The 22,640-nt window shown below is 43.7% G+C and overlaps 1 protein-coding gene across 13 annotated transcripts in view; it reads right to left on the bottom strand.

The window, feature by feature from the left end:
* EYA1 (EYA transcriptional coactivator and phosphatase 1) overlaps positions 1-7,169 on the bottom strand; it is a 231,237-nt gene extending 224,068 nt beyond the window's left edge. For all 13 annotated transcript variants that reach the window (XM_073330859.1, XM_073330852.1, XM_073330861.1 and 10 more), the window contains exon 1: positions 7,044-7,169. The gene's annotated coding sequence lies outside the window, so the exon portion shown is untranslated. The remainder of the gene's footprint in view (positions 1-7,043) is intronic.
* Positions 7,170-22,640: the final 15,471 nt, after the last annotated feature.

The following is a 22,640-nucleotide window of genomic DNA, read 5'->3' as shown; positions in this document are numbered from 1 at the left end:
TTGGAGTCTACCATGTGAGATAGGTGTCTGCTTTTGCCCACACACTCACTCAGAAAGAACAACCCCCTCTCCACCTCAACAGTGCCACAGTATCTGGATCTACGGCTGGGGCAAGTTTTTTTGGGAGGAAAGCCGCTGCATTTATTTTTGTTTGAATGATTAGTTTGAATTTTTAAATATATGGCAAGGATTCCTATAGTCCTGGACAGGAACTCTATAGATCTAAATAAATAAAATTTACGGTGGATAAGGAGATCCTGCAAAAATCTAGTGCAATATATGAAGTCATCACTACCATAGTGACTAGCATTTCCAGTGTGAAAGCAGGCTAATAAGAAACGCTCCTACAGAAGACATGCAAAGAGTATCCCTGTAATTCCCAATGCAAGATCTTGCCATTCAAAGAGATGTGTATCCATTTCTCTTCTGAGTAATTTGATAAAACGTAACATGTCTCATCATGAATAAGTTCCAATATATATTACAAATCCTATTGTCCTAATTTTTAACACTTCTGGAATGACCAAATGGGTAATGTTTCCCTTTCACTATTTTACAATACCAAGTATGACAACACAACAGAATACAAATTGCTTACTCAAAATGTGAGAGATAGAAGGTGACATACCAAAACCTAACATCTGTTTAAAAAAATAAAAAAATTACAAAGCATGGAGGCCCTCTGCATATTGCATACAGGCAAACTAAACACTCAGGTAGAAGCATCTATGAGGCTTGCTCCAGAACACATAAGGTAAAAATGTATTTATTTGTGTCCATATATTATGTAGATTCTGTAGTAAAAGGAGCCCACAAATAAACCTTTCCAACATGGATTTGACCTGGTGGTGCCTCTTGCTATTGTAAGGAATAGCCAACTTAAATCCAGTTAGCATTTATGGGTAGGGGATAGGTACCTAATCACCATTTGTACCTAATCACCCTTAAAAAAAAACAAACTCTCACCCTATATGCCTAAATTTGCTGCACATGTACATAACTCATAATGGACAAAATCTGGCTCTTTCAGCACCGCTCTACACTGTAGCCTGCTAGACCCGTCAACTACTACTAAGGCTAAAATACCTCACTCTAATGACATCTGTCAGTTTAAAAGTTGATTGAAAAGCACATTATCACTTAGGACAATATATTGCCCCTGGTTCACATGAAAAACAACAACTTACATTGAGATCAATGGGAGTTGCATGTGTTTGTTGAGCAACTGGGGCGTTGGAGCAACTGGGGAGGAGAGGGAATCAGCACTGGTCATGGGGGGTAGGTGACAGCTACACCACTGGGTCCTATTCTCTAGAAATGGTGCCAGAGACTGTGGCTACAACCTGACGAGTCACAAGGGAGCTTAGAAGCACATAGTTTCAGCCCATGGGTCCAAACACATCTTTATGTGGCACTAAATTCTGAATGCTAAAACTGTTCTTAAATGTCACTATCACATATGTACTTTTTTTCTTTCTTTTCTGTTTGGAACGAATAGCTCCAAGACACATTCAGAACTAACAAATTAAGAAAATGTTACTGTGACAGAGGCCTGGTCTACACTGGGGAGGAAATCGATCTAAGTTATGCAACTTCAGCTACGTGCATAACGTAGCTGAAGTCAACGCACTTAGACCTACTCACCGCAGTGCCTTTGATGTGGTGTGTCAACTGCTGCCGCTCCCCTGTCAACTCTGCTTGCGCCTCTCACAGCAGTGGAGCACTGGAGTGGACGGGAGAGCGCTCAGTGGTCGATTTATCGCGTTGAGACTAGATGCAACAAATTGACACCACTCCCCCTGCCCCCCGGGATAGATCGGTGCCCGCCGATCCAGCGGGTAGTATAGACATACCCAGAGAGGCCCTTTGCTGGTTCACTGCTGTGTGTCAACAACGTGTCAGGCCTGACAAATTCATTATACACCTAACCTTGCTGCAATGGCATTTATCGAAAAAGAATATCTATTAGGTATCAAATGAAAACTTATAATACACTGGCCAGTAATATAATTGTGAAATGTGTGTATTAACACTATATGAGGAACTACAGATACTTAGTGATATGATGCTTTAAAGTCTGTGACTGAACAAAGGGAGAAACAGGTTTTCTTCCAGATAGGAGGGAAAGTAAAGTAATTATCTCCCTGTCTATAATTTAAATTGAGCAAGGTCAACTAAAGACAATAGTGACTATATTTGAGTCAACACGAAATGCAAATTAACTAGAAAATGTGAAAAATGGACCTGGTGTCTACATCACAAAGAACACACAGCAAGAGAGAGGAACTTTATCTCAGGTACGTATCAAAAGAATACATTTCAAAGCTTTTCTGGACTGCAAGAAGAAGGGAAAAGAATTCTTTGTTTATCCATCACTGAGGGAACGAATAGGTCAGTGCTCTTTGCATCCATGAACAGTGAAGCCCCAACCACGAGGGTTGGTGGTGCTGAGCATGAGAAACAGCTGTAGGTGAGAAAAACTGCTTTTGACAAAGACTGGAGCCTGCCAAGGTCATATGCAGTATCTCAGAAGCATGCTATACTTTTGTTTTATTTGTCACCATTTTTGTTTCCATTATCTTTGCTTAGTATCACTTAAATCTCTGTTCTTTATTAACAAACGTATTCTTGGTTTTACTATAAATTCATCTCAGTGCTGTAATACTAAAGTAAAGCATGCGTCCCCAGCTTAGCGAAGAAGCTGGTGTGTGTACGGTCTTTGGAGTCAGCAGACTTGGCAATATCTATGAGCATCCAGTGACAGGGACTGGATGCTGTAGAGGAACCCTCTTCACGGTTTTTCTCAAAGGTTGGGGTGCACCTACTGTTAATCTGCAAGGAAAGGACAGGACTGGCAGAGTCCTGAGGAGAGTGCTGGAAAGGCTGGTGTTCCATTGGAGCTGATGCCCAGTTACGAGACATAGACTCCCTCACACTGGAGGCAAGGGGGGGTAACAAGGTCACCCATAGTCATGGGCACCCCTCAAAGGTGTCACAGTTACAAAGCATTAATAAATGTTATGAAACTTATGAATGAAAAGTTTGAAAATACAAAATGTAAAATGCAACCAGAACATTTACCTAACCAGTAAGTAAAAGAAAGTGTAAGCTATCTTAGAAGTAACCTTCAATTTTACACTTATATATTGACTTTACAACCTACATTCTGGTACTGGATGAAACCAAACAGATGTAATAACTATAGATCTGAGTTAAAAAGCCTTTTTTTGCATGTGTTATATTACTGCAGTTTAAAGGTTATGGTATTGCTAGATTTTACATGGCCAGGTTGTTATGAAATACTTCCAGCCTACAAATTTGATGCCTGGCAGTAAGATATTTTATCACACACAAAAAATATACTGGTTTTTCACATCGTAGCCCAAAATAGTAAAGCTTTACTAACATTCAGGTACCTGTAATTAACACAAAAGTCACATTTAAAAGTATTACAGCTTCCTACAAATTTGCTAATCTTAATTCTCTTTCAAACGTGAACCACTTTCACCATCGTTGCTCAAGGTTATAAGAAAGTTATTTACTGGCTTAGACAAAGGAAAACAGTTTTATAAAGAATAAGAAATGTAAATAATACAATTAATTTGCACGTATTACATCTGCATATAACATATACCTTTGCTTCATAACACAGTAATTGCAGATTCTCTCTCTTGTGGGCACTTCTGCTAAACAGTCACAAGGAAGGACAGCTTCAGAGAAGACAATAATCTAGTATGCTAATCTAGTATACTAAGGGAAGACCCTGGAAATGCATGGGTTGAAATCCTGGCCCTACTGAAGTCAATGGCAAAACAACCAGTAGATGAATCTTGGCTCTGTCACCAATCCTCTCTACAGCCTTCATCAAATCACTTAAACCTTCTGCCTTACTTTTCTTATAAAATGAAGATAATTGTACCTCCCACAAGGAGACAGACGATCCTCCCTTTATCTAAAATGAGTGAGTGAAGATAGTAGGAGGCAAAGAATCAAGTACAGTAGAACCTCAGAGTTACGAACTGACCAGTCAACCACACACCTCATTTGGAACCAGAGGTACACAATCAGGCTGCAGCAGAGACCAAAAAATTTAAAAAAGCAAATATAAGTACAGTACTGTGATAAATGTAAACTACTAAAAGAATAAAGGGAAAGCAGCATTTTTCTTCGCATAGTAGTTTCAAAGCTGTATAAAATCAATGTTCAGTTGTAAACTTTTGAAAGAACAACCCTAACGTTTTGTTCAAAGTTATAAACAACCTCCATTCCCGAAGTGTTCATAACTCCGAGATTCTACTGTAAATGACTTTTACTCCAAAAACCAACAGACAGCCCCTGAGTATTGGTCTGATCATTGGGAATTAGAGAGAAGTTAAATTGTTTTGTGATTCTGCTCAAAAATACTAAGGGCAGCTCTATATCAGCGTTTCTCAAATGCGGCAGCCATGACCACATGTGGCCACTAGGGGCTTTTCTTTGCGGCCGTAGGCTCCTGGGCAGTGATGGGGTCAAAGCAGTGGCCCCTCCCCTGAGGCCTCCAGCAGGGGTTGGGTCCTGCCCCCCTCTGGAGACAAATGCTGGAGGAGCAGGCTCCTAGTGCGTTCCCCACTTTCCCCGGGTGGCGGAAAGAGGGCTCTGGCCCTGGGCTCACCCCCATCCATTCCTCCTGGCCCCCACTGTCTCCCCCAGCCCTCCATCCATTGTCCCCATCACCTCTGGCCCCCACTGCCTCCCTAGCCACTTCCCCATCCAGGGCTGACTATATCTGCTGTTGTGAAAAGTGACATTTGTATGTTTATCACTTCACAGCAGCAGACTTAGTAGCTAGCAAGTCTAAAAAAAAGCAACAACAACAAGAAAGACAAGAACATGCAAAGCACCTTATTTGTGTTTCTACTCTGTTTAGCTCCAGTACAGAATAGAGACAAGTGTACATTATTTTTATTAGAGTCTGCAAAAAATCCTAACATTAATAAATTGCAATGATTTGGACACGTATGTGGGCATATTTACTTGTCTTTCCTAAACTTAATTAGGAATTTTAGTTAAAATTGTAAAAGTGGCCACCAGCAAGAGTTGGTGGCCGCACTCTGAGGCCACCAAAAAATTTGTTATGAAAACCCCTGCTCTATATAGACGGCAGACCAAACATTCACATCTTTTGTGCTTCCGCTTCATTACACTGGCAATCATTTAATTCAAGGTAAAAAACAAACAATTAACTTGAGATAGCTAACATGATTTAAAGGCTCATCTGGACACTCTTCAAAGGTCTGTTCTAGGCTACTGTGGAAGTCTTGCACTATTGCTACTGTACAGTGCTGCTCCTACATGGAACATCATGCTTAAGCATATGCAACCATGCAAGGGATTTTCTGTCTGTGTTTTAACAAAGTTAATACAAATTGCCCTCCTCCATGCAATGCAACAGAAGAGAACATATGTTCTTTAGAGTGTAGAAAGAAAACAAATTTGAACCTAATGTTATTTAAGAAAACTCTGTTCTTTGTTTTTGTTATTACAAATTTCACATGCAATGTAACTACAGTCTACACAATTACAATTTTAAAAGGAGAGGCCATTAAGCCAAAAGAAGTGGTTCTCAACTTTTTTTGGATCCTCAATCAACAAAATGAACCAAAAATAATCATCCTGTAACCAATTATAACACTGTTGTAGCATGTGAGTCATAGGAAGACATAACAGAAATATCTTGGATGCTGGGGCTGCTGTGGATAGGGACAGCAAGGGGAACCTGTAGGTATGAAGTATCCCCAGCCCTGAAGCTGAGCACTGTCAAGGATGACAAGGAAGTGTCAATGGCTGGAACTGAAGGACAGGAGAGGGCACAGAAGCAAGTCTTTCTTTTCCTGCCCCTGCCCTCCCCACCCAGGATTCCTGGCAACCACAGGGTATTACTTCCCCTCACTGCCAGGGGAAGTGACCCATTTCTGAGTCATGCCCCACGTGGGTTGAGAAACACTCGTTTAGAGAAATAAGAAGACTACAGAAATGAAGTGCTCCTGAGATTTAATCCTGGCACTAACAATGTCTCATCATGCGACCCTAGATAAATCACTTTACTCTGTTTTTTCCTCTGTAAAACAGGGATAAGAACCACCTTCCACAGTGGGGTGCTGTGAGGATTCGTTATTTAACATATACCATGCTTTAAATGTTCAAAGTGAGACCACTTAGCAAAGGGCTGAAGAGAAGCATACTAATGCTTCTGTGCATTACTGCAGAACTGCACATTATTTTATGATTTGCTCCATGTACTAAACTCACATCCAAGCAATTCCAAGGCCAAAAGGACCTCTCTCTCTCCCCCCACCCTCCCCAGTCATCATTTCCACTCCTAAAAACACACATGAAGATAGTCACAATGAGACAGTGACATTCAGCTCATTTAAATACTTCATAGCAGGAAATAAGAAGTCATAGACCCAGGTGTCTGGCCCTGGAAATCGAAACTGGTCATCTAACCCACGTGCACGATGCAGTCCCCTAGGAGCAACTATGGACAGGCAGCACAAGTGTCAGCACCTTGCAGGGCTCATACACCCCAGTGCCTTCCATTCAACCCCCCCTTCCCCCATGACCTTTGCTGTCTTTCTTTGAACTCCCTCTACCTCTATAGTTAAGCCAGGGGAGAGACTGTTCTGCATTTAAGCCCACACCTAAAACCCTCCTGCAAATCCTGCACACGGGGAGCCAGCTAAGAGCAGGTACTGTGGCCGGCCCTTCACATTTGCAGCGGTCTCTGGGGCTGAGTGGCAGGTTACAATTTCACAAGATCTAATCTTCCATGCAAGTAAAACAAGCAGGCTCCCCGCAGAGCCGTAGCATTTACCCCCCACACGGACCCCTCATGGCAGCACCCCCTCCTCCACGTGCCAGGCAACATCCACACCCGCCTACGTCCTCCCGGGTCCAGGCAGGGGCCCCTGAACCCCTGCAGCCCCGCGCGGCGCCCCTCGCCCGCCTGCCCCAGCGGGGCCGTGCGGCGAAGCAGGGCGGGCAGCGCGGATGCCCGGACTCACTTCGAAGCGGAGGGCGCGGGGAAGCGGCGCTCCCGCAGCAAACGCCGGGCGGGCACCTTCTCGGAGCCCGCGGCGCTCGGGGGGGGGGTGCCTGGGCGGGGCGTGGGTGGCACCGGGGCGCTCGCTCCCCCGGCCCGCAGCCCCGCGTCTCCGGCCGCGCGCGCCGCTCTCCACCTGAGCAGCCCCCGCTCCAGCCTCCCTTGCGGCCGCAGCGCGCCTGCCCGGGCCCGGAACGGTCCGCCCACGCCGCGGCCTGAGGGGCGCAGGCAGGAGCCGCAGCGGCGCTCGCCAGCGCCCGTCCTGCTGCCCCCAGATTACGATCGGGGGTCCCCCCCCCCACCGCATGCCCTTCAGTGGGAGCAGGCGGGGCCCCACTGTCTCAGCCACTCCCCTAGGGGGTGGAAAGCAGGGCTGCCCTTGGCCCGTTGGGTCCTGAGGCGCCGGGAAGCCTGCGGTCCCGTTAGACACGGCAAGGGCTGGGCAGTGCGGGCCCTTGGTGTCCTGCAGCGCTGCGGATGCTCTTGTCTTAAAGGGGCACTATGCGGTTAGACCTCCCAGGCCCACCTGTCCCCTCCTGCGCCCCTGGGCGGTCTTCAGAATCCCCTAGCAGAGCTTCCCCCCCCCCCGCCAAACCCACCCCTGGGCAGGGGTGGGCAGCGCCCAGCCAGCGCCCCCTTCAGCTGTGTACACTGGGCATCAGAAAGCAATCCTGACCCTACCGGCAGTATTTTCTATCAATGGTCTGCCCTAGGATTGCCAACTTTGCGATTGCAGAAAACCGACACACCCTTGCTGCCCCTTCCTCGAGGCCCTGCCCCTGCTCACTCCATCCCCAATCCCTCCCTGGCTTGCTCTCCCCCACCCTCGCTCGCTCATTTTCATGGGGCCGGGGCAAGGGGGTTGGGGTGCAGGAGGGAGTGAGGGCTCCAGCTCGGGGTGCAGGCTCTGGGGTGGGGCTAGGGATGAGGGGGTTGGGATGCAGGAGGGGGTTGGGGATGGGGGCCGAGGGATTCAGGGCTGGGGCAGGCAGTTCGGATGTGGAAGGAGGTTTGGGGTGCAGGCTCTGTGCGCTTACCTCAGGTGGCTCCCGGGAAGCAATGACATGTCCCTCTGTCTCCTAGGAGCAGGGGATGCCAGGGGGCTCCACGCACTCTCCCCATCTGCAGGTGGCGCCTCCATAGCTCCCATTGGCTGCAGTTCCTGGCCAATGGGAGCAGCAGAGCTGGCGCTGAGGGTGGCACCTGTGCCACAGGCAAGGGCAGCACATGGTGCCCTCCTGTGCCTAGGAGACGGAGGGACATGCCGGCTGCTTCAGGGAGCCACATGGAGCCAGCTGCTGCGGCCAACAGGACTTTTAGCAGCATGGTCAGCTGTGCTGACTGGAGATGCCACGGTCCCTTTTCGATTAGGCTTTCTGGTAAAAAAAACAGACACCTGGCAACCCTACCTGTCCACTCAGTGATATCCATTTCTTGTGCTGGAGGGAGGGGGCAGCAAGGGTAACCTGGGAGCAGTACCATACAGGGAACCATGCTCCTGTGGGAGTATGGCATAAATCCAGGAAGCTATGCAGAGGCACCAGGCCTTCTCCATGTGGACCCCAAACTATCTTCTCATTCAGAGAGCCAACCGCCTGCTAGTAAACATCATCCCTTCCAAATCTAATAGAGGGGAAACTCTATGGACCATATTCCTCACTGTCTTGCCCCTTGTATAGTCATGACATCTGTACAAAGTGGATATAAACCATGGTCAAATCAGAATTCTCTGCTCACTTACACTGGAGGTAGAACATTACACTTGTACAAGGTTAATCAGAGCCTTTGAGTCTAAAGCCAGATAATCTGTCTAATGTAAAAGCAAACATCCAATTTTGTTTGCTTTCCCTATGTTAAAATCTTATGCATGTGACTAAGTGTCTGCAGGATTAAGGTCCAAATTTTATCCTTTTTTACCCACACGTACACACAAACTGATGGGATGGGGAGCCATCACAACCTAATTTTCCCCCTTTATATTTCCCCACTTAAGTAATTTTGAACACATTCTTCTCCTCTCCAACAAACCTCTTCCAGAGCTATACTCTCCCCTTCTTTTGTGTTGATTATAAGGATTTTCCATTCCCCAAAGATACAAACCATATCTTTAACTTTTGACAAATAAAGGCCTACATTCTACAATTTACACTTATCCCTATAAAGTCAATGGGACTACTCACATGCTTAGGGTTAAGAATGCACATAAATATTTGCAGAATTGGCATCTGACTCAGATGATGAAAATGAAAGTGAGTCAATCTGCACTGTTTTAGATCATTATTGAGTAGAACCAGTCAACAGCATGGAACCATGATCTCTAGAATGGTGGTTAAAGCATGAAGGGGCATACAAATATTTAATACATCTGGCATGTGAATACCTTGCAATGCTGGCTACAACAGTGCCATACAAACACCTGTTCTCCCTTTCAGGTGACATTGCAAGTAAGAAGCAGGCACCAGTATCTTCCATAAAAAACAAACTTGCTTGTCAGACCGATTGGCTGAACAAGAAGTAGGATTGAGTGGACTTGCAGGCTCTGAAATTTTACATTGTTTTGTTTTTCAGTGCAGTTATGTGAAAAATAATTCTACAATTGTAAGTTGCACTTTCACAATAAAGAGATTGCACTACAGTACTTGTATGAGGTAAATTGAAAAATACTATTTATCTTTACACTACAAATATTTGTAATAACAAATAATATAAAGTGGGTACTATACTCTTTGTACGCTGTGTTGTAATTGAAATCAATATATTTGAAAATGTAGAAAATATTTAAATAAGTGGTATTCTATTGTTTAACAGTGTAATTAAAACCAATTACAAAAATAATCTCATATCAATTTTAAAAATTGTTTGACAGCCCTAGAACATAGCATAGAACAGGGATCGGCAACCTCTGGCATGTGGCCCACCAGGGTAAGCCCAATGGTGAGCCAGGCCATTTTGTTTACCTGCCACGTCCACAGGTTCATGGCTGATCACGGCTCCCACTGGCTGTGGTTTGCCGCTCCAGGCCAATGGGGGATGCGGGAAGCAGCACGGGCCAAGGGATTGCTGGCCACAGCTTCCCGCAGTCCCCATTGGCCTTGAGTGCCCATGGCCAGTGGGAGCCGCGAGCAGCCGAACCTGTGGACGTGGCAGATAAACAAACCGGCCAAGCCCACCAGGGGGCTCACCCTGGCAGGCTGCATGCCAAAGGTTGCCAATCCCTGGTATAGAATGTCAATCTTTAAATGTTATCCAGAACACCAGTACTATGATACAGAAATTCTACAGATCTAATCTTGCAGTGTTTCTACTGACTTGCCTTACTACAGCTTTTTTCAGAGAGAGGAGGACTTGTGTCTATGCAGTAAGAAGGATGAAATAAGGCCTATTGTCGCTGATCTATACATACATCACAACTGCTACTGGTGTTAAGTTCAGTTCCACACACATGTAGTCCTAAATGTTCTTGATACTTTCTGTTTAAAATAGAAACCATATGCTCCTTATGAAGCCTAATCCTATGAGATTTGATCAACACCCTCAATGTCCACTGAAATTAATGGAGGTTGTGAATGCTCAAGGCATGACGAGTTGCTGAGCTCCTTGTTGGAGCAGACCCTTTGGAATTCCCACTGATTTTAAGTGGTATATGGATCTTAATATTACTTCAAAATATTTGGAAGCATTTTTATGTATCTTATTAATTACTATTAGTAATAGTAATCCTATTCAGCAACAAATGTACATATTCAGAGCACTAGTATTTGGAAGACATCAGTGCATTTGAGGGGCTGACAGCCATTCCTAGCTAAACTGTTGCTTTTCCTCATATTCTGCCCCCCTCCAAAACAAGGAGGTCTCCAGAACTGTTTCTGGTATTTGTGATGAATGTCAGATCCTAATAAAGGGTATGGTTTGGCTAAAAGTAGTAAGAGATTTAGCACAGCGTACAATTTCTCATCTGAAATAGGCATTTCAGGAGCCAGTTTCTTGAACACAAATTTCTTCCAGACACTTGCTGAAATAAACAATGCTTTCTAGCCACCTCCGATATATTGCCAGTAGGATCTGTCTTTACATATCTTTCAGTTAAGTCAGTGATCCAAATACAAGATTCATTGCTCATAATTTGGATTTTTTACAGTCTCAAAAATTTGAATTCATTAACCAATGAGTGGATTATACTCTTCTATGCATAGTGTTTTCCCTTTTGGTCAGATCTAGAGCTAAATCCCACTCTTCTTATTCCTGGGAGTAAATTGAGTAGTGCTTGGTCTGTAATATAGATCTCTTAATTTATGGAGTAATTTATTATTATAGTAGTGCCAAAGGTACAACCAAGAACTGGGCTCCATTGTGCTAGGCACTGTACAAAGTAGCAGATTGTAAGCTCTTGGGCCTGGGCCAATCTAAATGGACGAGATAGTCACAGAGCGAGGAAAGAGGGTCGGAGGGACGGGGTGGCATTTACTTAGGAAGAGAGAGGCTATTTGGAAAGGAAACAGGGGCAGGTGTGGAGTGATGCTGAAGTGAAGAAACCTGAGGGAGAGGTTTGGGGCAAACTGCCAATTAGCACAGGACAGATAAATCCAGTAAATAGGGAGGAAAGTTCTCAATGGCCAGAGCTCAGCTCCCTGTTTTGGCTGCTTCTGCTCCCACCAGCTGGAGTCTCCGGCTGGCTCCTCTCTATATTTCCCCTCCCCGGTCATTTTTATTCCCATTCTACTGCATAGCCCATTCAGGTATGGTAGAGTGAGCCAGATTGTGCTCTACCACATGCATGATAGACAGAATTGTTAACTATAGACACAATCCTCCCTTATTCATACAAATAAAGGTTTGCTGGATTGGACCCTTAAGTTCCAGTTTCATAGTCAAATTCTGCCCTCAGAAGTTGGTCTGCAGCATCTGTATTGCTGAAAGAAAGAAAGAAAGAAAGAAAGAAAGAAAGAAAGAAAGAAAGAAAGAAAGAAAGAAAGAAAGAAAGAAAGAAAGAAAGAAAGAGTGCAGCTTGACTTGCAGACTCCTAAGGGGAATTTTCAGGGCTCACATTTCTGAGGAGAAAAACACAACTATTTTTTTACTTGGAAACATCTAAGCCATATGGCACTGAGACCCCATAAAGCTAGCACCCCATGATCCCACATTTATAAAATGACTTTTCACAACAGAACTTCACTTGAACTGATTCAGAAAATCTACATGAGACAACACAGCAGAATAGAAATGGTTTCCACAAAAATGATGCAATTTCATCCTATTGCTCTTGGCTATGCTCTCTTGGACTGCCCTAAACAATTCATCTCACACCTTGGAGTTTACATTGTTTAAATCCTTGGTTAGATTATTATTTTGTCCACATTATAAAGTGGTCAAGAAAATCTGGTTCTTACGGTTTCTTCCTAAATAAATACATTTGATTGGTAATCTTTCCAATCTAACTTTTTTTTCTGAAATCCCTTCAGTTTGTCAACATCTTTCTGGTTGCGAGGTACCCAGAACTGAACCCAGTATTCTTTAGGTGGGCTTCCAAATGTGTTTGGAAAAAAAGGAACTGTTATCTTCCTGCTCCATGACTTTAACATACTGGAAATTAAGGACTCCACCTGTTATGATTGAAATGAATGGCAAACTCCAATGGAAGCAGGATGTGGTCTTTCAACATTTATTCCTGGATTTTTCTTATGATTACTGGAGTTTTGCTAACATGGTAGTCTATTCTGTACGATCCTCTGTTAATCTCTTTGTGCATGAATAGTCCTTAGATCCATCCAGACACCAACCACATTGTTCATCATTACTATTTTCTAAGGACCCAGTCTTGCAAACATTTACCCTTGCTTTGTTAATGGAGTACTCATGTAATAAAGACTAGTCACAGATATAAGTGTTTACAGGACTTGATCCTAAATATCTCCCTAAATGAAACATCTTAGATTATTATATTATTAGATTATTATTATTAGATTATTTGTCCTCAGATTAAAATCTTATTGTATCCTTTCCATATTTCTAAACTCCCCGTATTTTTGCTTCTTTATACTTACTCTCAGTTACATATCCCAATTTAGTACTATCTGTAAATTGAAGTAATGTATTAAACTTCAGTCTCTCTGATTAGCATGACTTTAGGCCAATTTTTTTCATAAATAGGGGCCTAGAACTAGGATCTTAAATCCATATTAAGATCGTGAGCCAGTACTGGGTTTACAATGGTGCCAGTGGCCATGGAGCCAGGCCCATGCTCAGAAGGGGCCCCAGCCTGCTCCAATTGCACTGCGCCCTGAGACCCCACCAGCCTGCTGGCTCAACCCCCACCACCACCTCCAACCCACCACTTGCTTTTCTCAGCCTGCTGTCTTGTTGGCCAGCCAGCCAAGGGCTCCTCTCTGCCCCCTGGTCGGACCCCAGCGTACCACCAACTCCAGGCAGTCTCTGCTTCCCACCACCTGTGAGGCCCCGTCTGTATCCCCGGAGCTGTGCTGCCTGGGTCTGGTGCAGAAGCCTGGCCAGTCTCAGCCAGTTGCAGGGAGGAGGGCAGTCCAGTGTGGGGGAGCTTGTCCAGCCCCTCCAGGCAAGTGGGTCCTGACGAGGGAGCCCGGCCAGGGCAGGCCCTGGCCTGGCTGATCTTGTCATTCCCGAGGGGCCAGAATGATTTCCTGCCCTGAGACCAACCCTGGCTGCACTGCTGGCCATAGGGAGTTGGGGGCCCAGTGTTGGGTGGGAGAGCTGTTTACTGCAGCATGGGCCTGCCCCTGAGGGAAAGGGGCACACTGGCAGACTGGGCTGGACGGTTGCCCCATTGCCACTGGTCATTGCCATGTCCCATTGCCACGCCAGCCCCTCGCTCCAGGTACCTACCTCCCTGCACCATGCTCCATTGCCCCCGGGGGGCCCACACAAGGTTAATCCAGCCCTGTCTTGAGCGACTGGGGCTCAGGCCACATATTTAAGGCCTCACTCCTACAAACACGGTGTAACTTGATTTCTGTGTGACTATGCACAGTAGTAAAGTTAAGCATGTACTGAGGTATTTGCAAGGTTGGGGATTAAGTTCCTAAATGTCAATTTAGAAGCCTAATTTTAGGCATCTATTTTTGAATCTTAAACTTTAATATATTCTAATGTTTTTGCTGATTTTTCTTAGAGTATGTGGTCTATAATTATCCACTTTTCTGTTTTATTAACTAATTAGTGTAATTTTTATTATTTTTTATTCACAGTTAAAACTTGCTGTTGGGTTTTCCATTCATCTCACTACTTGACATTATTATATACTTAGCAAGCACAGATTAGCGTAAAAGGAAACTGCCTCGTATACCAAAGAAAAATAACATTTAATAAAGAACTGATAGTACTTTGATCTTTTTCACCTTCAAAGTGCCTTAAAGTATGACCTAACTGGTCAGTTAACTATTTTTCTTTAAATATAAGTCAGAATAAAATAATATACAGATAAAATAATATACTGTGTTAATCATATCATTAACATTGTTTTAATCCCACTAACAAAATAATGTTGAAGATCTGCTGTGGCAATCCATTTATGATATTGTAAAAGCAGATTTCAGAGTAGCAGCCATGTTAGTCTGTATTCGCAAAAAGAAAAGGAGTACTTGTGGCACCTTAGAGACTAACACATTTATTTGAGCATAAGCTTTCGTGACCTGCAGCTCACTTCATCGGATGCAGCATGAAGTGAGCTGTAGCTCACAAAAGCTTATGCTCAAATAAATTGGTTAGTCTCTAAGGTGCCACAAGTACTCCTTTTCTTTTTGTAAAAGCAGAGTTACACAAATATTTCCAAAAGATTTCTGTAAATATTTGCTTGAATAAAAACTGAATTCTCTGTGCCTGTGTTCAGGCCCCTTTTGTGCTCCCTTCTGCAAATATTCCAGGGAATGAGTGTATTGGCAAGAATGTTCATGTAAACAGTGAATTTTAAGTAAACATTATAGAATAGTAATGGAAAACAAATTCGAACTCATAAAAGCAAGATTTGGCACTAAAAACAAATCAGGAAACAGAAAGGTGCCAATGTGATTTATACATCCAATCAGATTTAACCATCTCTGTTGGATTATAAATGTTTGCAACCAACTAATCACAAATCCTCTAACCCAAGAATTATTTGCAGAAATTGTTCAGCAACTAAACGAATACATTTTGTTTTATCATGAGCCATTCACAAACAGAAAGAAGCTAAATAAGTCGCATGAATTGTTCACTGCAAATTATTTGCCCAGCTGTAGACATGAGGTTTCTGTTCTCCTCTCATGCTTCTTGGCAAGGAGATGTTAAAAATGGCCCTTGTAGTCTATACTCTCCCAGACGGCATCCTCTTACAGGAAGGATCCCTTCGACTTTATTTGAACAATTGTTTTCGTATTACTAACTGCTTTCACAGTAGATTCTGTGCAAGGCATTTAAAGATCAAAGTGTACCATCAGCAGCTTTTAAATCATTACGGGCTAATTTGCGGATCTTCCCAGATTAAGGGACAACACGCTCAAGGGATGCCCTGGAAGGAGCCCCGAGGGCCGCGGTTTTTCTCCTGGGCTCCCAGCTGCTCCGGGTTGGGAGCAAACTACGCCGCGCCTAGACCCGACTGATGGACCCTGATGCGGGTATTCTAGTTACACTGCCGGCTGAGAGGGTGAAGGGGCGGAGCCAAGGCCCTGCCCACACTCACAAACTCTTCTTCCGCACTTGAGCCAGAGGCAAGGGGCGACATTGGGGCTCTGCGCCGCTGCCTCTTCCCTGCAAACTGCGGTGCGCTTTAACAGCCTAAGGGAGCGCCCCACGTGGGTGTGCAGGGCCCGTCGCTAGCTGGCCCTAAAATACTAGTCCTGAGTTGCACTACCCCAGCCGAAACCATCTCCGGGGGGAAACTGAACCTGTCGTTTCCGAGAAGACAGTGGAGTGGCCCTAGGATGCCCGTGGCCCGTTGGTTGTGACAGCAGCATTTTAAAATACCATATCTGTTGAAAGTCAGATAATCTCTGTTCGCCGCTCGTGTTAGCCTACAAGCCCTGGTACGGCGGAGGAGTTTGTTGCGGCCGCATATCATTTTAAAATTTGCTGGCGTGTCTTGAATTTCTTTGGAGATTTTACTGATTGCACCTGCCTCTGAATCGATGCATGAACATAAATCATGTAGGGCAAGAAAGAAACCCATGAAGATCAAATGGCGCAAAAATCCCTGTTCAGCTGAGGAAGGAGTCACTCTTTCTTAATACATATCTGTATCTGACCCCTTTGGCCATTGCAGGGCTTGTATACACCAATTGCCAATAGCAGCGTTCGACCTTTGAAGTTATGTAAATTGGCTTCCCAGGCTCAAGTGAGTATTTCAGTCGGTCTCCTCACTCCTGGCAGCGCTGTGAACGCTTACATGCAATAAGATGCCATGAAGCCAACAAACTCACCACCCTTCACAGTTATCTAAAACGCTAGGTCCCTCCTCCTGGAAGCATATTTCAACGAGGCCAAGTGCAGAGGGGACTGATGAATGCATATGTTTAAAATTACATTTTAGACAGAAACGCAGATCAATCCGTTCTTTTTTAAATGAAGTTTTCAGAGCTCAGGAAACATCATTGGGAAACCTGGAATGTAACAGCAAGGATCAAAAGTGAATGGCTTATTTGATGTGAAAAGTGAGCTTGGGGAAGGTTGAAAGAGCGCGAGAGGGAGAGGGAGAGAGAGGCAGGCGCGCAGGGCGCCGCAAACCCAGCGCTGCATAGAGGGCGAATGCTGCGTTAGGTCCTGCCTTGCACAGTGCCATGAAATGGCTCGAGCCATGTTCAGATAGTGAAGCAAAAACAGTGCGCAGGTAGGCGCGTTTCTGTGTTGGTTTAGCCTTTAATCTGGTGGAAATCTAGCTTCTCACGATAGCAGCCGAGCAGCCAGTTACTGGTAGCAGGGACGTAAGTACAACTTGACCCGCACGTCAGCCGAATGTCTCCAGCGCTCGGGAGCTCCGATTGCTCCGGTGCCTCTGTCTGGCTGTAGCTTTCAGTTGCTGTTTGTCCCTGTGCAAGCTTAGGGGGCTTTGTTTGTTCAGATTTTTAGGCAACGATCATGCATACAAACGTGTGGCATTTGCATAAGGAAAAACGCCCAATTTTAGTTTATTGTGTCACTTTAAAATGTGCCATTAACGTCCCATGGTCTTTGTCCTTCAATTGCAGTTACTCGGACCCAACCAAAGTGGAATAGAGAAGATGGCCTGAGCATAGATATGTGCCTAGACCCAGTTCCAGTTCTGTGAGGCGTGTGTTTGTGCGGAGGCAGGGGGACGTGCCGGAAAGGGTTACGTTGGCCGATTTATTAAACCTATCGCAGAATATCTGCACGACTCGGAGCCTTGGGAGTGTTCACGGGCTTTGCCCAGATACAGTACATTAGGTGCGCATTGAAAACACGCTCTCAGTTTTACTCGCTAAGTGATATGTCAGACACTAGAAATGCAAAATGAAAATGGAAAGTTATATTTGCATATAACTTAGACAGAGAGACAGACATACTTCTCGGAAACGATCCCAGAGGAGATCATTTATTTTCCTATAGTGTAAAACCGGTACCCACACAGTATTTGAAACCATTACGTTTTTGATAAAGAAAAAAAAGTTCTCTCGCCATGTATTAACCATACTAGTTTAGCAATAGCAAAAGTTTGATTATATGTTTAGGACCATTAAGCGTTCCATAGTAGCGCCTCTGTTTCCTGCTTTGACATACATTTTGAATTAAACGTGTTGACAATATTGTAATGAAAATACTGATTGATGTACACATCACATGAAACAAATCCCCGCCTGATTTTGTTTCTATGATGATATATATATTTAAATGTATAACATTCTCAACCATTGGAGAAAACTGAACTTTCCAGAGAAAGTTACTTTAGGGACTCAGGCTACGTGATGGGGATCATATAAGAACCTAGCGAGATACAGAGAAACGTGGGGATTTGAAGTGGCACAAAGCGGTAGCTTAGTGGATTTTCCCAAGTTTTCAAAAACGACATTAAAACAAATAACGTGATGAATTCAGCTTTCCCCTTCTCCCCCGTATGTATTCCATTCTATATGGAAAGCAGTTCGAAGTCAGTCTATTGCCAGTTCATGAATGTATTGGAATAAAAAGAACAAGGAATGCCAAAATGCCTTGTGGTTTCCGTTTCTGTAAACTTCAGAAAAGCGTGGGGTTTTATACGTAGGTGGATAATGAAGAGTATAAAACGGTAGATAAAAATCAGTTGTTACAGCTTCTCGAGAATGTTTGTACTAATTTTTAGAGATGTACATGATCCTTCTCATTTAGAAACACGGCCCTTTCCCAGTAAGTTTTACTCTTTAAAACAAACAACCTGCTTTTTGCATTTGTATTTTCTCCCATTTCTCCTGCTTTCTGAGTAGGTCAGAATAGTTGCGTCTGCAAATATCAATATTCCCGGTTCCAGGATCGCAGGGGACAGTAACAAACATCGGAACTGGAAATATCTGCCGCTTTTCTCGGCGGCATCTGATTTACAGCGCCTTATCACGGTTTAAGTAATGCTTACCTGGCACTGAATCAAAATTGCGTACATTGGGAGGGGCAGTTTAAGCAGGGGGAGGGGGAGGAACATTGTCCCTGCCCATTTGTATAAAAATATTTTAATCGGAATGAATCCCAGTGAAGCTTTAAGCACGGGATGGACAGAAGAGCGCATAGAAGTCTTTGTTAAGGCCCCTGGAGTCTTTGGACTCAAGCCATCGCTGTGGGACAAATGTTAGAAGCCAGGGAGGTTTGCCTTCCTCCTTGGGTCAGTTTCACTCAGCATTACCCGGATGCTGCTGCTGCTGCCGCAGCTAGCGGCTGCATCAATCAGCGCCCCCCTGTACCTGGGTAAGTGGAAAAGCAAGTTCAGACCAGTACCTAATGACACAACAGCTGCTTCTCCTTAGCTTTTCAATGGTGGTTGGCCCAGTTCACTACCACCTCTCTTTGCCCCACACCAGCAGTAGCATCTCACAGACACAAGCAATGCGTTGTACATTACCCGGGTCCCACTCGATCTCCAGGCAGATTTTGAATTCACTGAAAGCAGGCGGGCTTGGAGGGCGGAGAGGGAGGGAGAGAGAAATACAGTGCACATTAGCATGTGTGACCTGTTGTACTCTCTAAATGTTAGGGCTGTATTCTTGCCACTTCCTTCCTTTCAAAAGTTTAAAGCGCCCGCGTTTGAGGCTGCAAGAGGAGACTGAAAAGTGAAAACTAATATTGAAGTCGCCGGCCATTTGCAACTTCCTTTAGGGGAAAAACATCACTACATGAAACAAGACTCTCAGGCCTAGGGTGCAGTATGTACCGTTCACACTAAACATTAATTAAGTGTATCTCCGTGGTAGCAAGTACTAATAGGTATATGAAACACACCTAATCAGGGCCTCTTGGTTCCATGCAATGCCCATATTTAATATTCGGAAGGGGGTGTTTTCGGAACATATGATCTTCCCAGAATTTCTTTCACGTTGCCAGCGAGAAGTACCTTCAAGCAATAGAAATGTGCACATATTCTAGAGTATAACAAACTGTAGGAAAACCTCGCTTGAATGTTTGCAGTTGGGCACTTTTGTATTGTAAGCATGAGTTATAAATCAGCATTAATGTTGTTAGCATAAGTTAGAAATCAACATTCGGAAATAGTGTCATAGGGTGAAATTCTGGCCCCCCATGAAGATAATGGGAAAGCTCTCATTGACTTTAATGAGAATCAGGGAAACACCCACCGTATTTATTTACAAAGACATCATCGTTGCTTTTGTTTTTCTCCTTCTAACCTAGGGCCAAATTCTGCGGCTCTTATTCAAGCAAACTCAGTGGGACTTCGCCTGAGTGAAAATTAGGACCCCAGGATTTGGCACTATTTCTATAAAGTGAACGTCAGGGACGAAACAGTAAACAGCCACGATAGGTCCTATTAGCAGGTGTTCTCAGGTTCTTGTAATTGTTAAAATTGTTAAAATCATTAAAATTGGTAAGCAGCACTTATATTAGACTTTTTCTTATAGCGAGATTGCAACGACTCGCCATTCATTCCCTCTGTTCAGAGCTGTTTCTGGCACCACCTGCATATGCTTACATTCCAGTGTCATGTGCACTTTTTATATTCAGATAGTCACTTGCCTTTAAAAGTCAGATAGGGTTCTCATTTGATTAACAAAACGAAATACTTGGATACATATTAACTTGTTGAGCCTCAGCTTGCCACGCAATAAAGAGAAATCAGAATACGTCCATTAGCATTGAAGATTTCCTGAACGATCAATTCAATTAGAGTCATTTGTGCAGCTCTGATCTCACAGAAAGGTAAGCAAATAATTTTCTCCCATCCTCCAGGGTATTCGTGAGTTTCTTATCCCGAGGGCCAATGCTTTTGCAAATGAGCGTATTTTGGTAGCATATTAAGCATATCTCTATGACTCACTTCTGGAACAAGTAGGGGTAGCTTCTGGATAACCAGCGAGAGGGATTTAGTGCCCACTGTGTTGTCCAAACCTACTCTCCCGGGACCAAGCTTTACAAAGAAAAGCCCTTCAATTGACACCACACACCTTTACTAACGTGTTTAGCAAAAAATATTCTAATTGCAACCCGCCAGGATTTAAAGCCAAGTTTTGACATCACATTGTGCCCCACCCAAGGGAGGAATACAAAAGATGCTTCCTGTGTCAGCAACGGACACTGATGGGTATCAGTTATCTTTTCTGTCAGAAACTGTGCAAATGATCAAGGATGGGTTTTTTGTTAGTTTGTGTTTTGGGAACGTTGTAAACTATAACCTAGAAGAGAGGAATATAGTTATAGAGTTTAAAGTATTACCCAGAAGGAGACGTACATTGCTATGGGGAGGATGAAGCATAACTGTCCCACCCTTTCATCTGTAAGCAAACACGTCTCTTAAAGATATCAGCCAATATCGATTTGCGTTTCTTCAGAGTATTAGTGTCCCGATATGTTTTCATTCCCTTCGTGCATAACCCTTAATTTCACCGGATGGTCTCAGGTCGAGGTAATAAACAGACCATCTGACAACAGTCAAATCACAAATTAATATAGTGGACTACGTTGATTTTTTTTTCAAACGTCGGAATATTTTAAAGGGCTCTAATTCTCCGGATCACTTTAGAATCAAGAAGCACAATGTATCTTTGAAAAGCAGACTGGCAAATCTGACGAATATCACACTGTGTATTTATGAGCTGTAGTTTTAGCTCCTGTGTGTGTCTTCTGGGGTTGTGCGCGCGCGTGTGCCCTGTAGCACAGAAATCAGAACTACAGGACTTGGAAAATACATTATTTCCTGAAATAATGCCAGCTGGTTCAATATTCTGTTTGTGTGTTTCTGACATCAAATCTACTCAGGTTTACTATGCATAAAAAGATTGTAAACATTACAAATTATCTAGGAAAAGTATTTAGTTTAATTATACGAGACTAGAAATTGACACATACCACTCTCTTACAGTAGCAGGGCACGGTCATACATATATAGATATACATACATATCTGAACGGAAAAAAACAAAGGAAGAGAAATCTTAAGAGGCATTGAAAGCGTCTTGGCTCCAGTAATCAAGGAAAGAGTTTAACTCTTTTCATCGTTACCAGATGAGACCAACTATTGTATGCTCCGTGCTTTTCAAATGCCACACACATATAGTACTAGTAAATTTCGACAGCCATTGCCAATACTTGAGTTGGTTTCCCTCAAGTGAAGCAATGCATCTTTAAAGGGAAATCTGCCACTGGCTAACCACAGTCAGAGATGTCTGCTGGGGTAAACAACAATGTTAATTCCTTCAAGCTCCATCTGTGGAAATGATAAAGTGCAGCCATTATAGAAGACTGCAAGGTTAAATTAATTAAGTTCTTCCATTATGCTGCAGTCTTCTGAAGATGATTGCAATTTTCCCTTTAAATGCCATTATTCCGAGCTCTGTTTAGCAGCTGATGCAATTAAAGTGAACTTAATGTAAATTTAACAACACAAATAACACTTTCCTTTATGTATGTTTAAATAGTGCGTGTCAGAGATAAATCGCAAGCTTCAGCTTTTTCTAATAAACAAGTGATGTAACATTGTAAAAAAAAAATCAAACAAACCAGTGAGTATTTGAATTCTTTTCTTCCGTAAGTTCTTGGATCAATACTTTTGTTTCATGTTTTCATGTTCTCAGTAACGTTAAGGGATCCAGTTACAAACTCTTGCCAGTAAGAAAGAAAATATGCCCCGCTGTGCACCCTCCTTAACACTTTTAAGACATCGTGTTTTCTTTTCATTTGGAATGACAATTTTGTTTGCTGTGTTTTTGCAAACCGGACCAGAGATTATTAGTAGACACACTTAATTCCGCAAAATCATATATCCGGTCCGAAACAAACGTGATATTGTGTGCTATAGGCGCACTCATTCTGGACATATAAAGTGCATGTGCATGGCTAAGACACATATGTTTCTATTGTATTCGTTATTTGTCCTTCATGGCTACTTATTATCCACGATGATTCATTCT

Source organism: Lepidochelys kempii, chromosome 2 (genome assembly GCF_965140265.1).
Source record: "Lepidochelys kempii isolate rLepKem1 chromosome 2, rLepKem1.hap2, whole genome shotgun sequence".
NCBI lineage: Eukaryota > Metazoa > Chordata > Testudines > Cheloniidae > Lepidochelys > Lepidochelys kempii.
This window is presented reverse-complemented; position numbering and strand designations above follow the sequence as displayed.